We start from the raw sequence: 14,803 nt of genomic DNA on the forward strand, positions 1-14,803 counted from the left end.
CTAAAGTAAACAATCTCTCAGAGCAGCAGCCAGAAGAGAGGGGTGAGGCGAGCAGAGCTCATTTGCATTTAAAGGAACAATCCATCAGAATTAGATGATTTTTGCAGAGCTCATTTTGGCAAGGTAATAAGGGTGTTGTTTTACACAACCATTGAGAATTTTTTAACCGAAGTAAATTATAGACTTTTCATTAAGACCCTAAAGAATCATATCAACTTGTGGAAAATGTGCATCCGATGACCCCTTTAAAGTATAACTGAAGAATGACGTAGCATTAAGAAGGGAAATGCAGCCCTGAACAAGTTTTAGAGACATTACACTCTGAAGAATGCTGGGTTGTTTTAACCCAACGTTGGGTCTATGTCAGTCTGTTCTCCAAAGTACTTGGAACCTGGTTTGAAGAAAATTGCAGATTTCTGCTGATATGAGTGTATGAGAAAAAAATTCCTTAAGACTGGTCCATTTGCAGATCAACAAATAAAAAGCAAAATGTTTTTATTTAAAAATGCTTCTTTTAGCCTATATTTAAGAAAAAGTACAAAAAAAGAAAAAAAAAACTTATTAACAAGAAGAAATATAGATATACATTTTAGAGTGTTCTTGAGAAGAAGATGATACAAGTTCTTGATAAACAAGTCAGTGAATGTAATCTGTGTTTTCTTTCAGAGTGCTACAGAGCTGGTTGCCGTGGTGTACACAGGATTCTAAAGATGTTGATCAACTTCTGATCAAAGTTTGATTCTGTTTTGGATTATTAACATTCTACATCCCAAATACAGTGGCATGAAACAGAATTACATGTTATTTGTGAATACAAATATATGCTCATTAAATGTCATTATGTCATAGTTAAACATGCAAGATTAAAGATGAGTTTTCACAGTGATGCTATAGAACATTTATTTTTGTGAGTGTCAGACAAGGCTGAACTGAACTTAAAATTTAGTCCTGGAAAAATCCAGCCCATTTGGCCTGCAATTTTCCTATGAATTTTTTGCACATTTGACAGTAAAACAGATTTTGAGCTGTAGGATGCAGTAAAGTAAATTAACTCATAATAACAATAGAATTTTTGTAAGTTAAGTTGTAGTTTTGTAAGACAATGGTTCTGAACTCTAGGCTTTGTGGCCCACCACTCTGCACATTTTGTATGTTTCTGAATCTGACATACTCACATTTAATATATATATATTATATATATATATATATATATATATATATATATATATATATATATACACTACCGTTCAAAAATTTGGGGTCAGTAGATTTTTATTGTTTCTTTTTTTTTTTTTTTTTTTTTTTTTTTTTTTTTTAAGAAATTAATACTTTTATTCACCAAGGATGTATTAAGTTAATAATTAAAAGTTTATTAAAGTAAATAATAAATAATTTACATTGTTATAAAATCTTTATATTTTGAATAAACACTGTACTTTTTAAACTTGTTATTCATGAAAGAATCCTGAAAAAAAAAAAAAATCACAGGTTCCAAAAAATATTTGGCAGCAACTGTTGATATTATCCAACATTGATCATTCTAATAATAAACACTTAAGACTGGAGTAACAGCTGATAAAAATTAAGTTTTCATCACAGGAATAAATTCTATTTTAAAGTATGTTAAAATAAAAAACATTATTTTATATTGTAAAAACATTTTGAATTACTGTTTTTTTTTTTTTTTTTTTTTCAATATTTTTAATCAAATAAATGCAGCCTTGATGAGCATAAGAGACTTCTTTAAAGACTATTACAAGTCTTACTGACCCCAAACTTTTGAACGGTAGTGTATATATATATATATATATATATATATAGGCCTAAATAATATATTTAAAGAATATATACAAATGTTTATTTAACATTGTACAGAAACAGTTTAAAGAAATGAAAAATATGCATGAAATACAGAAGCATATCAGCTTTTTAAAAACTTTTATGTTGTAGAAGTTACTATGTGACAGAGGAGCTGTTAGTGAAATAACATGTTTATCCACTAGGTGGATCTTCAGCAGATTCATCTGTAATAGCAGAGACACATTGGACTGACACAAATATTGAAATAAATACAAACATAAATGAGACAAAAACACTGCTCAAAAGCCATTAATTATATTAATATTACATTTTAAACTGTGATAATGTTATAATGTTTGACCTTCTGACCTTGTTTTATTACCACATTAAACTTTGTAAGCTCACAGAAACTTGTGAAAAATAAAACAAAATACAAATAAAAGTACATTATAGCACAGTACGGTATATATTTAATGTTAGATGGAAATAATAAATTAGTGTATTTAGTAAATTTGCATATGAAAAGTTCAGATGCAAAACCAGCTAAAAGCCATCTTGGTCAAAAATGAGATGATGATACTGAGTGAATGCTCTCAATACATCCATCAAATACTTCAAACCCGCAAAAATTTCAGCCTCGGCTCAATCAGAAGTACCAGTACTTACATAGAAACCTATACATCTGAGCCTGATAAAAATGCATTTTTTAAAGAAAGACGTCAGATGGATTTAAAGGCTTTTGCATCTGAACTCTTCATATATATATCTTTTAAAAGGTAACAAATATTAATCCTAGCATGGCTGCGGATGTGTTTTAGCTGAAAACACACTGTTAATCAGTTCTAGGAAGATGTTGACCACTGGAGTGCAAAAAGTGCAAAAAGTGCAAAAAAAAAACAGAATCTGAGAAAAAATACAACTGACCACAGTTGCTCGGTTGCAAAAACATATGTGTGAACATGAGTCAGTTCTTCAGTTTATATTGCACTCTGCTCTAGTTTGATATTTATCTGTCTTCACAACTATTTTAACACATTTTCATGTGCATGTCACACATGTTTGGCCTGTTTCAGTATGTCCATTGTCCTGCAGTTTGTAAAACTGTTGTTCGGTATAGTTTGGCTTTGGTATAATAGTTTTCCACTCTCCACAAACCACAATGAAACTTCAAAGACCAACTAAACCAACAACACCAGCCACATCAGTCACTGAATCACCACATGAAACAATTTTCAGCAAGAGATCTGAATCCAAATGTTTCACAAAACAAAACATGCATTTTGTGCAAATACAGAAGCAAGATATTTATTCTTCAGCCTCATTATTGTGATCTGATACAAAAGAACATTAGGTTTGCAAACTCCAACATAACATGCTTTTGATCTGCTGTCATTCAACTCTGACCTTCTATTTCTCATTGATTTGGTTTTACATTTAAATTGATGCATTTAGCTGACATTTTTTTGTCTTTCAAAGTGGCTTATATCTTACATCAACTGTATTCTTGAAGACTAAGGCCCAATCCCAATTCTATTTTCTACCCCTTTGCCTACCCCTCGCCCCTTCCCCTTGCCCCTTGAAATGAAGTGGACAGCGGAAGGGTTAATTGGGACACCACCACTACATGTCATATGTCATCATACGTTGTCGCTAGCTCCTAACGTTGCGTCAGAGGACATGCGCCGTCCCTATGCAGAATATAAGTTATAAAAATGTTGCAATAAGTACGAATACTGTAAGCACTCTTCATTTACATGTACACATATGGCTGTAAGCAAAACAAAATGCGTTACCACATGCGTGGTTAAATTAAATTGCTTTGCCACAGGACTTACATATTTGTTTCTAACTTGCAGTCAAGCCACTGGGTATATGACATAGAAATATATTTTCTAATATCGTGCAATCAGTGCTATCTGCTAGCAAACTTTAGCGATTTTTTTGCAAACGTTTCTTTACAGAACATCACCGTAAACACAAACACAAGATTGAAGGTAATATACATATAATGAAAAATTCATAATATAATAAAAATCCTTATTAATGGCAAAAATTACTTACATTTATGGGTCTGCTTGCTCGAGTGAGCAGCCATGTTGGAAATTTCTCTTAGCCCTTTGTTTGAAGTAAGGTCCTGAAAAATCTTTGTTTGAAGGGCTATCTAGCCCTTCCCCTTTCCCCTACCCCTCCAACCAAAAGAGAATTGAGACACCCCTACCCCTACACATGAACGTGCCAAACGGAGGGGTAGGGGTAAAGGGTAGAACTGGGATTGGGCCTAAATCTTACTTGCATGGTCTTGCATTCGCCTCATGATTGATTGCGTCCCAAAATTACAATATCATGAGGCCATCATTTTGTTACAATTACTTACTATACTTACAATTGTTCATTTAACACACACTTTTAACAAGAAAATACAACAGACACTATAGGCCTTTTATTGCAAAAAGTAAAATTAAATTGAAATAAATAAACAATTACTTAAATACAACAACTACATGAAATGAACAACCAAAAGAGAGAAAACTTTTAGTGAATAAACATTTAAACCTTAAAAATGTATTTTAAAAGGTGTCAAACATTAACCTCATCATGTCTGCAAGTCTTTCTGCTGAAAACAAAGATGGAAGATGTTGACCACTGGAGTGAAGAAAAAAGACATAAGTGTGTAATGAGAAGCGGAGAAGACAAAACTGAACACAGTCACATGATCACAAAAATAAATGTGTGAACATTAGTCATTTTTCTTCAGTTTATATTTCACTCTGCTCTGGGTTGATCTTTATTTCTCATCACGACTATTTTAGCACATTTTTACATACATGTCTGTTGAACCTCTCAATGCACAGATGTTTGACCTGATCAAGTATCTCTTTGTTCAAGTTCAGTTATTAAAATCATTGTTTGGTCCAGTGGTTTTCCACTTCCCACAAAACATAATCAAACTCCACAGACCAACTAAACCCCGACATCAGCTGCATCAGACACTGAATCACCACATGAAAGAGTCTTGCTCCTTCAGCAAGAGATGAGTTCAATACAACAATCTGAATGATTCACATCAACAAAACATGTATTTTGTGTGAATATAGTAGCAGTTGAGAGCAGATGAGAGAGAAGAACTGCAAGAGACACTTTAACCTTTAAACACAAAGTGGTTTAATGAACTTCTGCTGATATAAATGCTGATAAACAATGCTTTAAGAAACTGAAGCTCTCAAGAGCCAAAAAGATCCTGATACTTCTACTTTTATACATGTGAACGTGTGTGAGAGATGGAGTGTGAAAATCAGTGAAGAAACTGACCAGTGCTTTGGAAATGTTGTTTTTAATACTAAACAATAGCATTCAGATCTGCTTTATATAACATAATCAAATCAGGTCATATATCACACGTTTAAAAATGACAGAGCAGTAGAGCACACAGATAATGAGGCCTTGGACAGGATCTACAAATAAAATGAATTCTAATGACTCAGTATGACTCACTTCTGCAGGATTATTGTTTTGAACAATTTTGAACCATTTATGACTGATTTTTGACAGTTTATTGTAATTCTGAATGTCACTGTGTGAATAATTTAGACCAAAGGTCAAAGGTCAGACATCACACAGAGAGCTGATTATTATGGGATATGAAATAAATTATTATCAGAGGTTTTTTTGACCAATCTACATGTCAGAATCCTTTATAACCTTCAGATTCAGTCATTTTAACTCAGTTTAATGGTGTACAGATGGTACATCTCTCCTAAATACCCTGCTGGAGCACCAACTTGTGGCGGAATATGGAAAAAAACATTTATTTTATAGTCATAGGCCTTAAAAACTGACATGTCAAAACACTTTCACATAAACTCTTTTTTAACAGCACTCCTAACTATTTAGTATTTCCATAATGTCAAAAATATCTTTATTTTATTTATTTATTTATTTATTTATTTTATCACTGATCCAGATCACAATCAATAGAAGCTGCTGTGAAAACCTCAGTATCTGTGTGTTTGATCAGAAAATATCATCAGATATTAAATTTCCTCACTGAACTCTAATTAAATGTCTATTATAGTAAAAGTCAATAAAATATATAATGTAATTTGTACAGTACATGTATTTTCATGGTTTGTGGCGTGCTTTGTTTTCTCTCTTCTCTTCCGGTCCATGATCACCTCTGCTGGTAGATGTTGTAACTATTTGGGGACGCAAGGCAACTTCCTTCTCTGAAGGCCATTCAAACAAATATGTGTAGTTTGTTGTCAGAAATATATTTGTAAACAACTTATGATATTCCAAATATTTAATTATATTTTACTTGCTACTAATTATTTTTTGGATGCTTTCATGATGATGTTGTACAGCAACATGTGACTTAATTCAGATGATGCTGCTGAAGCTGATTATGAAAATCGCTCCTCACTTGGATGCTTTAGTCATTTAGGAGCTAATGTGTGGACAAATTAATTATCACTTTGTTTCTGTGATCGTTTGTACATTAATTAACAATTATGTTGATGTTTCTCATGTGTTGTTTGTGTTTTACACAATATTACCCAAACATGCCCGTCTTCTTCTTTTTCTTCTTCTTCTTCTTCTTCACAGAAAACGGCTACTTATTGAAATGTGGAATGTGTGTGTTTTTTTTTTTTTTTTTTTTTTGGATGAGGAACAGTGATTTAGAACAGAATAGAAATATAAAATGGAAACTTGAATTATTTAAAATCATTTTAAATAGTAATGCTTATTAATGTTATACATGTATTTACTTTTTGATGAAACATTGAAATAGAAATGTGAATTGGAAAATGGAAATGTGAATTATTTGCAATTACTTAAAAAAAGTGAATTAACTGTTATTCTTTTATATTTTTATTGGTCATTTTGCTCATTTACAATGTAAGACAGGGATTATATCCAATTTACTAACATTACACTTTTTTTTTTTTTTCTTCTACTGCCATCATGTGCTGAAAAAGATGAAGTGCATAAAAACATTTCTTGGCAGGACTTGAGAATCATGAAAACCTGTCTAGATGCTACTTTTAAACTGTAAAATTAACCAAAATAAAAATGTAAATTGTAAAATAATAATAATAAAAAAAATGCATATCAACAAACACAAAACATTATTAGGGGCCAAGCACCGAAGGCACCTATTGTATTCGTTGGCGTTCTTCTTCTTCTTCTTCTTCCACTCTTGAGTCTATGGCAGCCCATAGAACCATTTGTGGGAAAGTTGTGAAATTTGGCACAATGATAGAGGACAGTCCCAACATTAACCACAGCAAGTTTGGACTCTCTAATTCAAACTCTCTAGCGCCACCACTTGTCCAACATTTCAATCATTTTATGACAATAACTTTTGAACCGTAAGGCACAGAAGGAAAATCCTTTTTTCCTCTAAATCCTTGGCTTGTGCCGAGTTGAATGAATTCCAAAATACAAAAATTGTATGTTTTTTTTTTTTTTTCTATACATTTTTGTTCATAAAATGTATTTTTTCAAACTTGTCCTAGACTGATTTTCACCAAAATTGGCTCAGATCATCTTCAGACCATGGTGGCAAAAAAGTTATGTAACTGAAGTTTATTAGACAAACCATTCTAGAATAATGCGCAAATGAATTCTAGGAAAAGCACGCAAAAAAAAAAATGGTTTGGCGTATTCAGACCAAACTTGGTGTATGTCATAACAAGCATGACCTGAGGCAACCTGCAGTGTTTCGGCACAGTGCCACCTAGTGGTCAGGAGATATGAAAAATGGCTATTTTTGCTTTTAACTTCTGAATGGTTTGGCCAAAAATCAAAACTGATCTCTTCGGATTCGGTGCATCATGCTGAGTCCAACCATACCCATGTCAGCCATTTTGGGTGTCGGCCATATTGAATTTTGTCCAAAAATGCTATATTTTGTGAACCCATTGACGTATTGTTACTAAACTTAGTATATGTCTTTGGCACCACGCCCTGACAGTACTCAAAAAGTTGGCTAAAAAGTTATAAAGAAATTTTACTTCTGCTTATGTTAGAACATCCAGTCCGAAAATCAAAAATGATCAATGATCAAATGATCCAAATTTCCACATTATCAGTTTCTCTCCCAGTATATCAGCATCATTAAGGTTCAGAGTGACAGAATCTCCCTCTAGCACTGACACTGGCTTCACTTCATCAACACTAAACACACCTGAAGAACATACATAAATAATTACTCAGAATTGATGGAGAATCATTACCAGATTTGAAGAACTCTTTGCACAAACAAGTGAAAATATTTTCTTTAACAGGAATTTTTTCTGGTTGGTTTAATGAAAAGTGGTTTAATGAAAAACTGCACTGAGTGTGAACAAACTCCTCCAGTAGCTCCACCCTTCACAGATAAACCTAATTAGGACTTATGTTCAACTGACAAGTTACGTTCATTTTACAATTGTACATTTTATTTCTCTCTCTCTCTTGAAATTGAATTAGCCTATTATTTCATTCCTTTTGGATCTGGATTGATGCACAGGGTCTGAAGTGCTAGAGTGCTATTTTTTCTCTGATTATCATCAGGATTGTAAATGTGATATTGATTTTATATCAATTCCATACACAAGAAAATTGTAGCATAACTAATATTTTAGACACATGATGTCTGTTTGTGCTGCTTTAAGGAAAATAGCTCCCAACAAAGTCACAGCAGAACCCCAGTAAATGCTAAACTCAAACACATACTCAAATTAAAAGATTTAAGGTCTCCCTGCATTTTTCTGCAAAAATAAAAGCTCTATGGTATAAGTTCTGAAAGCAAAACAACAACAAACACATATTAGTATTGTAATTTTACTGTTATTACATAAAATACAATTATTATTATTATTATTATTAAATATATTTTTATTTTAGGTTCACATTGTTCTTTCTGTAGATAAAACATTGTTATTCTGAGAAATCATATACAGTCTGTGAAGGGAGGTGCTACTGCTAACAGGAGCTGAGGCAGAATTTATTCGTTTATTAAGGACTGTAGCAGCAGACAAGTACGTAAAAACAAGCAGTGGGTCGAAACCAGTTAAACAATCTAAGGGGTCCAAAAGACAACAGTGAGAAGGCAGGCTTTGGGTCCAAACCGCAACATCAGTCCAATCAGGCAAACAATACAAAAGGGGTTATCCAGGAACTCGTGAAACAGAAAAACAAAGCAGAATCATACACAGAGACAGAATAAAACCAGTTAAACAGTAAGGCAGATCGGTCAACAATCCAAGGAGCACTAGCATGGTCACTGGTTAAATAGTATGCAAACAGGAAGTGAATGTAGAGGAAGCAGAGGGAGTAAAACACAGTCAGTACTTGGGTGAGGACTCCCTCTGCTGGCTTGGCATTACACCCTCATTGCAGAGTTTCACTAAACCACTTCACTACAGACTGACAGCACATTTAAGTGTCAGGACCCAATTATTATCACAGTTCTGTTGTGAAACTTTGCAAACTGCTGAAGAAAATGTTTATTTTCATCTGTTTGTGCTCATGGAGCCTGACTGGTGAGTATTTTTTATGCCTTCAGTTCTCTTTATATTATCATTTGTCCTCAAACTAAATTCTTATTTCCATCATTCATTTTGCCTCTATTTTTCAGAAATTTCTAATATTGCATCAGACTAATATACTCAAATACTTCTTGTTTCCATGCTGCTGTCCCTTTCAATTAATATACATATACATCATAATATACATATACAAATTAGTGCAGATTGAATAATTGTTTTGCCATGACAGTTTAAATAGTTTAAAAATGACCAATAATATCAGAAAGTCTTTCACTGAGTAAATATTTCTGTTTGTTCATCAGGTGTGTTTGGTGTTGATGAAGTGAAGTCAGTGGCAGTGATGGAGGGACATTCTGTCTCTCTAAGATCAAATGTTAATGAAATGCAGGGAGATGAAATTATAATGTGGAGATTTGGACACAACATCAGTCTCATAGCTAAAATCAATGGACAAAACAATAAGAGAGAGGTTAGTGATGAGAGATTCAGAGACAGGCTGGAGCTGGATCAGACTGGTTCTCTGACCATCACAAACACCAGAACCACAGACTCTGGACTTTATGAAGTCACCAGCAGCAGAACTGAGACGCCGCTCAACACATTCAATCTCACTGTGTATGGTGAGTTAAAATAGTTCAATTTCTCTACTAACAACATCCAACAAAAACATAGTTGACATTGTCTTTGTTCTAGAATTTTGTCATTTTATAATATACTGCTAATTTCCACCACTTCAAGAGAAATCTGTCTTTCTTTCATTTTTCTCTTAATTCTTAAAGTCATGACAATTTCCACCACTTCTAATGGGAATATATTGTTTCATCCTGTAACTTTGATTCCATTTTTTTTATAAATAATAAAACATACTGATACATAAATTCCATTTTAAACATTAATCCTTTATAAATGTTGTTATTTAGATTTATTCTTTTTCCAGCTCATCTGCCTGTTCCTGTTATCAGCAGTTACTCATCACAAAATTCATCATCATCAGCATCCAAATGTGTGTTTCTGTGAATGTGAATGTGAATCATGTGACTCTCTCCTGGTTCAAAGGAAACAGTTTATTGTCCAGCATCAGTGTGTCTGATCTCAGCAGAAGTGTTTCTTTACATCTGGAGTGTCTGGATGATTCCTACAGCTGTGTGGTGAACAATCCCATCAGCAACCAGACTCAACATCTCAACAACACTCAACTCTGTCAGCCATGTCCAGGTACGTCTGTGATAATATTTTGTGTTTATGCACACATTCACTCACACTAATAGGAGTGAAATTATTTCCTCATGAATTTAAAGTCCAGAAACTCTGACAAAAACAGATGAACAAGAACAAAACAATAAAAAATCTGGAGAAGAGATCTTCAAAGGGGGCAAATAACACCACCCCCTTGCTCATTTATGACCCCCTTCCTTCCTCTCTTCTTCCCTCCCTGCATTTCAATCTTCTTCCACTAAAACAAGAATGCCCAATATACCATGTGTTATATCTTGTGAATATGTTGATTTTTCACTTTTATGTTTGGTATCATTCTAAAGGTCTCAGTGCGATTGGTAAAATGGTTTCAATTTCACAGCAGTCACTTATATGATAAGGAAGATTGAACACTTTTGTAGAATTGTGTTTTGCTGCTGCTGAGGGTGTGTTTTCCCCTTAGGGTTGGGTGAGAATCTCCAGCCAGGTTTGACCCTGAATCTCCTGACAAACCAAAAGTCTTTATGTTTTTACAACTGATTGGAAGATTTGTTTGTTCTGGTCTGGGTATATAAGCGAAGTGACAAAACACTACTTTGGGTTTCTGTATTCAGAAGAACCCCACACTGTGTGTGACAGTCTCTCACATGCTGCTGTGTGTCTCTCTGCGGTCAGGTATGCATCTCCCACTCTTAGATTTATCTTTGAGTAATTGATGTTATGTATTTATTTGAATTGGAACTGAATTTAATTCTGAAATTGATTCTCATTGCTTAGTTATGTAATTGGCATGATACATTTTTACCTGACAAATAAAACATTATATTTGATTTATTCTGATCTCTTCTGAAATCATTATTACTAGTAAATTGTGAGGAGGCTTTTGTTACCACAAATTACGACCAGGCTAGAGCAAACTGCAGGCTCAGGATTGAATGGAGCAGTAGATACATCATCTGAGACCTCCTGATTTCTGTCTATCACTGATGTTAGCAAGTTGTACGGGAGAAGACTAAAGCAAACTACACTTTTTGTGAAGGCAAGCAGTAGGCGGCTGTCAAAAAGGTATTAGTCACCTACAAACCTCTGACTAAACATCAGACTGGAGTTTTTGTGAGTGTGAGATCGGCGCTGGCCACGCCAGACTCAAAAAAGGCATTAGGTCCCCAATAAACAAATAATTGAAAGTATGGAATTTCCAGAATAATCAACTAAATTAATACATAACCTATATTTACGATCGGTGTAAATTAGAGAAACCACCTACATTTAACGATCACATGGATTTGGAGTCAGTTTAAACATGGAGCTAGATTAAAATTGAACCTAAATCCTCATGAATTAAGTGAACTTTGCAGAAGCGCTGTGAAAAGACCGAACATGCATTAAACCTTCAACCAGGCCACTGGACTCCGCGTTTGGGCCAGTGGATGGATCCTTACACTAATGACTAATGTCTTCTTCACATCTTCCAGATGACTCTGTATCTCTGATAGTGTTGATCTCTGCTGCTGCTGGAGGATCTCTGTTGATTTTAGTTGCTGTCGGGATCTTCTAAATTTTGCAGGAAACACAGAAAAACAGACCAAGAAGGCAAGCATTGCATAATTTTACCAACTGTGTGTATTATGTAAAACAATACTCAAACATCAGTTCATTCTGTATTTTGTTTCTGTTGTTACAGTTCAGACCCATGAAAGACAGATCGCTTCTGCTGATTCAACATTTTATAAAAGACATAAATCGGTAAGAGAATATATTTCTGTCTATGGTGTTTCTGTATCATACAAACATGAGCACCACAACAGATAGGGATGCACCGATACCGATACTGGTATCTGGTATCGGGCCCGATACCGAGCTCCTGTACTCGTACTCGTACTCGTTAAAATGCCCCGATACCAAACGCCGATACCACATCATGCGACAAGTGCCTATGTAGGCAAAGAAACACGACAACAAAACAACAGACAGCAGAATGGAGTCATTAGAGTATAAGGATGTCTACGAAGTATGTGTATGTAAGTAATATAATGTTAAACATTCAGTATTAAGCTTGTATAACTGGTGCGCGTCAGCTGATAGGCAAAGCACGCAGATTGGATTGAGCGCGCGGCGGCCAAGATGTGCGGGCTTGTCGAGTTAATATCCCGCCTTGACATCACTGGAAAGTTTGTAGTTCGGTGAGAAAAACAATTGAAGTAAATCAATGCACAAGTTATTTAACGGCATAGAGAGAGAGGGAGCGAGAGAGAAAGCGCGAGACAGAGAAAGAGAGAGAGCGCGCGCTGTTGTGTGATCTTCATTGATGTTCGCATATTTAGCACACGCATCTTTTGCATTAAAACAAATTCGTAGATATAAAAAATAGGTATATAGGGGCATTCGCTATAAACATCGTTTTTTTTTTTCAACCTTAAGCATACACGAATGTCCGGCGAAAGTGAAACTATAGCAGCCTGTGTGAAATGCGATGCGATGTTTTGCTTCACCAGTGATTCTCCATTATTTGAGTCGCTTTGGATTGTAGCCCAAATAGAAGCATATTTCAGATAAAAAAAAAAAAAAAAAAAAAAAACGTGACTTATAATTATGAAAATATCAGTTAGGAGATTCATAATGAGTGGTTCTCGATTACAGTACTGAGCCGCTGCAGTGGAGCAGTTTAATGCTATTATATTGAAGATGATGTACCATAGAGCAAGAAAAAAAGTAACAAAACACATTTTAATGGGCATAATTAAGTGTAAAAATAAAAATAATTAAGGGATATATAGTCAACCCAAAAATTATTCAGACAGCAGATATATATCATGTTTTGACAATTTTTGATATATATATATATATATATATATATATATTTTTTTTTTTTACTAGTGGGTGCAGGACACAGTTTATGATAATGGGGTCTAAATACATTTTTGATACATATTTGATAAATAAAGTTGACCAACTAACATTATACACATTCTTTTAGTTTCTGTACCCTATATTTTAAAAATCTACCTGTAAATTTTAAAATATCGGTATCGGTACTCGGAATCGGCAAGTACCAAAAATAAAAGTATCGGTATCGGGCGAGTACTGAAAAAAGTGGTATCGGTGCATCCCTCAACAGACATTTATAAAAGCAGCAGATCCAATTTAGTGTCTTTTTGTCTTCTACCCGAATTAGTTTATATTGTAGGGTTACACAAAACCATCATTTAGACACATTGCAATATTGTCACAAACTCCCCCAAAATGAAAATACTATATTATAGGCCATTTAATGACTTAATAACTTTTTAACAAGAGGAAACATATAAATACATTTTAGAGTGGATGAGGACGTAAATAAGTTCTTGATAAATAAGTCAGTGCATGTGCATTTGCGTTTTCTTTCAGAGTGTTACAGAGCTGGTTGTTGTGGTTTACAGAGGAGACTCAAGATACTGAACTGTTTTGGATTACTAAATTTCTACATTACAAATACAGAGGCAGAAAACAGAATCGCATGTTCTTTGTGAATACAAATATATGCTAATTAAACGTAATATATATTATTGAATATACTGCAATTTTTCCCCCATAGAAAAGCACATTTGACAGTAAAACAGATTTTGAACCATAGGATGCAGTAAAGTAAATTAACTTCTAGTTTATGTAAGACACTGGTGCTGATCTTTCATCATTTAATTAAAAGAAAAGGCACTTTTGTCAAGTTATCATTTTAAATTTAATAATAAATAATAATAATATATAAATTTTAAAAATAATTATAATTTTAAAATGTAATTGCTTTAGTGAAAAGTAGGCATTCTTGCCTAGAATCCTGAATTCAACTGTTCAGTTGATAATGTAAGATAGTGTAAGATAATGGTAGTCATAGGTAAAATCATGCTTACCGGTACTATGTGGTTTCTAAATAATATTAATAATATCTAAAAAATATAACAACAATAATAATAATAATAATAATAATAATAATAATAATAATAATAATAATAATAATAATAATAGTAATAACCAACTATGAAACTAATAACCAACTATGAAATCTGTAAAAAAAAAAGAAGATGAAGCGGATAAGGTTCAGAAGCCTCACACATTCAAGCAACAATCACCGCACTGCTCTTACGTTAAAAATAAGGTAGATAAAAAAATCTTTCTTGTATCACCAATCAGCCCACTAACTGGCCCACCGGGAATGTGCCAGTCCTCATGATGATAATAGGCCTATATTTCTGCATATACAAAATAATAATAATAATAATAATAATAATAAATTCATCTGG

The 14,803-nt window shown here is 33.7% G+C and overlaps 1 pseudogene; it reads left to right on the top strand.

Annotated features, from left to right (window-relative positions):
• Positions 1-4,433: 4,433 nt before the first annotated feature.
• Positions 4,434-10,734, top strand: LOC127157198 (SLAM family member 5-like; annotated as a pseudogene).
• Positions 10,735-14,803: the final 4,069 nt, after the last annotated feature.

The sequence above is a fragment of the Labeo rohita genome, unplaced genomic scaffold (assembly GCF_022985175.1).
Source record: "Labeo rohita strain BAU-BD-2019 unplaced genomic scaffold, IGBB_LRoh.1.0 scaffold_101, whole genome shotgun sequence".
NCBI lineage: Eukaryota > Metazoa > Chordata > Actinopteri > Cypriniformes > Cyprinidae > Labeo > Labeo rohita.